This window comes from Arachis hypogaea, chromosome 9 (genome assembly GCF_003086295.3).
Source record: "Arachis hypogaea cultivar Tifrunner chromosome 9, arahy.Tifrunner.gnm2.J5K5, whole genome shotgun sequence".
Taxonomy (NCBI): Eukaryota; Viridiplantae; Streptophyta; class Magnoliopsida; order Fabales; family Fabaceae; genus Arachis; species Arachis hypogaea.
The window spans coordinates 98699903-98704053 of NC_092044.1; the positions used below are offsets into that span (position 1 = coordinate 98699903).

The 4151-nt window shown below is 38.8% G+C and overlaps 1 non-coding gene across 1 annotated transcript; it reads right to left on the reverse strand.

The window, feature by feature from the left end:
- Positions 1 to 3484: 3484 nt before the first annotated feature.
- On the reverse strand, positions 3485 to 3592 carry LOC112713532 (small nucleolar RNA R71). Its single transcript, XR_003158504.1, has one exon. It is a non-coding gene; the product is annotated as a small nucleolar RNA R71 (small nucleolar RNA).
- Between the last annotated feature and the right edge of the window lie 559 nt (positions 3593 to 4151).

A 4151-nucleotide genomic window follows, 5' to 3' on the forward strand; every position in this document is an offset into this window, starting at 1 on the left:
TAGTCCATACTTTGCCCAAGATTTGATGGCCCAAACCGGCGTTCAAAGTCACCCTCAGGAATTCCAGCGTTAAACGCCGGAACTAGCACCAAAATGGGAGTTAAACGCCCAAACTGGCATAAAAGCTGGCGTTTAACTCCAAGAAGAGTCTCTACACGAAAATGCTTCATTGCTCAGCCCAAGCACACACCAAGTGGGCCCGGAAGTGGATTTTTATGTCATTTACTCATCTCTGTACATCCTAGGCTACTAGTTTTCTATAAGTAGGACCTTTTACTATTGTATTATCATCTTTTGATCACTTTAGATCTCTAGATCATCTTTGGACATCTAGTTCTTAGATCATTGGGAGGCTGGTCATTCGGCCATGCCTAGACCCTGTACTTATGTATTTTCAACGGTGGAGTTTCTACACACCATAGATTAAGGTGTGGAGCTCTGCTGTACCTCGAGTATTAATGCAATTACTATTGTTCTTCCATTCAATTCCGCTTGTTCTTGTTCTAAGATATCACTTGTTCTTCAACTTGATGAATATGATGATCCGTGACACTCATCATCATTCTCACCTATGAACGCGTGCCTGACAACCACCTCCGTTCTACCTTAGATTGGGTGGATATCTCTTGGATTCTTTAACCGGAATCTTCGTGGTATAGGCTAGAACTGATGGCGGCATTCAAGAGAATCCGGAAGGTCTAACCTTGTCTGTGGTATTCTGAGTAGGATTCAATGATTGAATGACTGTGACGTGCTTCAAACTCCTGAGGGCGGGGCGTTAGTGACAGACGCAAAAGAATCACTGGATTCTATTCCGGCCTGATCGAGAACCGACAGATGGATAGCCGTGCCGTGACAGGGTGCGTTGAACATTTCCACTGAGAGGATGGGAGGTAGCCACTGACAACGGTGAAACCCTTGCTTAAGCTTGCCATGGAAAGGAAGAAGAAGGATTGGATGAAGACAGTAGGAAAGCAGAGAGACGGAAGGGAAAGCATCTTCATACGCTTATCTGAAGTTCCTACCAATGAATTACATAAGTATCTCTATCTTTACCTTTATGTTTTATGTGTTTATCACCATACCCATTTGAGTTTGCCTGACTAAGATTTACAAGGTGACCATAGCTTGCTTCATACCAACAATCTCTGTGGGATCGACCCTTACTCGCGTAAGGTTTATTACTTGGACGACCCAGTACACTTGCTGGTTAGTTGTGCGAAGTTGTGTTTATGCCATGGTATTGAACACCAAGTTTTTGGATTCATTACCGGGGATTATTTGATTTGTGAAAAGTATTGATCACAACTTCGCGCTACCAAGTTTTTGGCGCCGTTGCCGGGGATTGTTGAGTTTGGACAACTGACGGTTCATCTTGTTGCTTAGATTAGGTATTTTTTTTTCGGAATTCTTGAAGATGAATTCTAGTGTTTCAAGATGATTTGTTGAAGTCTGGCTGGCTGTGAATCCATGTCAATTTCATTGGACTAAGGTTTCAACTTATCATCATAAGAGCTTGTTGATTTCTATCAATCTTACTTTTGGAGCAGTGATCTGCTAAGGTTTGGCTGGCCATTGGCCATGTCTAGTGTTTTGGACCGAAGCTTTCTTTGAAAGCTTGGCTGGCTGTGAAGCCATGTCTAATTCCTGGACCGGAGTCTTAGACTAAACATTGCATGATTCCTGGAATTCTCATTAAGAATTTTGATACCTTTTTCCACTTAATTTTCGAAAATCACACAAAAAAATTACAAAATCATAAAATCCAAAAATATTTCTTGTTTGAGTCTAGTGTTTCATTTTAAGTTTGGTGTCAATTGCATGCATTCATTCATGTGTCTTAAGGATCTTCAAGTAATTCTTGATGATTTCTTACTCTGATCTTTGAATTCTCTTGACTTGAGTGTTTATGTGTCTCATATGCATTCTCATTAGTGTCAGCAGTATACAAACTGCTAAGTTTGGTGTCTTGCATGCATTGTTATTTGATTTTAGTGCATTTTGATTATTCTTCATTATTAAAAATCCAAAAATATTTTTAATTTGTGTCTTTTCAAGTCAATAATACAGAGAATTGAAGATTCAGAACATACAGCAGAGGAATTATACAGAAAAAGCTGGGCGTTCAAAACGCCCAGTGAAGAAGGACAGACTGGCGTTTAAACGCCAGCCAGGGTACCTGGTTGGGCGTTTAACGCCCAAAAAGGTATAGTTTTGGGCGTTAAACGCCAGAATGTGCACCATTCTGGGCGTTTAACGCCAGGATGGCACAAGAGGGAAGATTCTGTTTTCAATGCAATTTTTTTTCAAGTTTTCAAAATCAAATCTTTTTCAAATCATATCTTTTCAATCATAAGTTTTCAAAATTGATTTCTTTCTATTTTCAAAGATACTTGCTATCAATTAATGATTTGATTCAACATTTCAAATATGTTGCCTTTTCTGTTGAGAAAGGTTTAATGTTTGAATCATATCTTTTCTTGTTAGCCAAGTTTTTAATTTTCAAAATCAAATCTTTTTAAAAAAATGTTTTTCAAATCATATCTCCTCAATCACATCTTTTTAAAACCAATCATATCTTCTTAACCACATCTTTTTCAAAATAGTTTTCAATCAAACCTTTTTAATTTCTAATTTCAAAATCTTTTTCAAAAATCACTTGATCTCTTTCCCACTCTTGGTTTTCGAAAATTAATTAGTGTTTTTTCAAAATGTTTTCAAAGTTTCTTACTTAATTTTCGAAAATCACTTCCCTTCTTCTCACATCCTTCTATTTATGGATTAACACTATCCCTTAATGCAAAATTCGAACTCCATCTTCTTTGATAAAGTTCGAATTTTCTACTTCTGCCTTTCATTTTTCTTTTCTTCTGACACCTCAAGGAATCTCTATACTGTGACATAGAGGATTCCACATTTCTTGTTCTCTTCTCTTTCTTATGAGCAGGAGCAGAGACAAAGGCATTCTTGTTGAGGCTGATCCTGAACCTGAAAGGACCTTGAAGAGAAAGCTAAGAGAAGCTAAGGCACAATTCTCTCTGTAGAGGACCTAACAGAAATCTTCAAAGAAGAAGAACTCATGGCAGCCGAAAACAACAACAATGCCAACAATGCAAGGAAGGTGCTGGGTGACTTTACTGCACCTACTCCCGACTTTTATGGGAGAAGCATCTCTATCCCTGCCATTGGAGCAAACAACTTTGAGCTTAAGCCTCAATTAGTTTCTCTAATGCAACAGAATTGCAAGTTCCATGGACTTCCATTGGAAGATCCTCATCAGTTTTTAGCTGAGTTCTTGCAAATCTATGACACTGTCAAGACTAATGGGGTTGACCCTGAGGTCTACAGACTGATGCTATTCCCTTTTGCTGTAAGAGACAGAGCTAGGACATGGTTGGACTCACAACCTAAAGAAAGCCTGGAGTCTTGGGAAAAGCTAGTCAATGCCTTCTTGGCAAAGTTCTTTCCACCTCAAAAATTGAGTAAGCTTAGAGTGAAAGTCCAAACCTTCAGACAGAAGGAAGGAGAGTCCCTCTATGAAGCTTGGGAAAGATACAAACAATTAATCAGAAAGTGTCCTTCTGATATGCTTTCTGAATAGAGCATCATAGGTATTTTCTATGATGGTCTCTCTGAACTGTCCAAGATGTCATTGGATAGCTCTGCTGGAGGATCTCTTCATCTGAAGAAGACGCCTACAGAAGCTCAAGAGCTAATTGAAATGGTTGCAAATAACCAATTCATGTACACTTCTGAAAGAAATCCTGTGAACAATGGGACTAGTCAGAAGAAAGGAGTTCTTGAGATTGACACTCTGAATGCCATATTGGCTCAGAACAAAATATTGACTCAACAAGTCAATATGATTTCTCAAAGTCTGTCTGGAATGCAAAATGCACCAAGCAGTACTAAGGAAGCTTCATCTGAGGAAGAAGCTTATGATCCTGAGAACCCTTCAATGGAAGAGGTGAATTACATGGGAGAACCCTATGGAAACACCTATAATCCTTCATGGAGAAATCATCCAAATTTTTCATGGAAGGATCAATAGAGACCTCAACAAGGTTTCAACAATAATAATGGTGGAAGAAACCGGTTTAGCAATAGCAAACCTTTTCCATCATCTTCTCAGCAACAGACAGAGAGTTCTA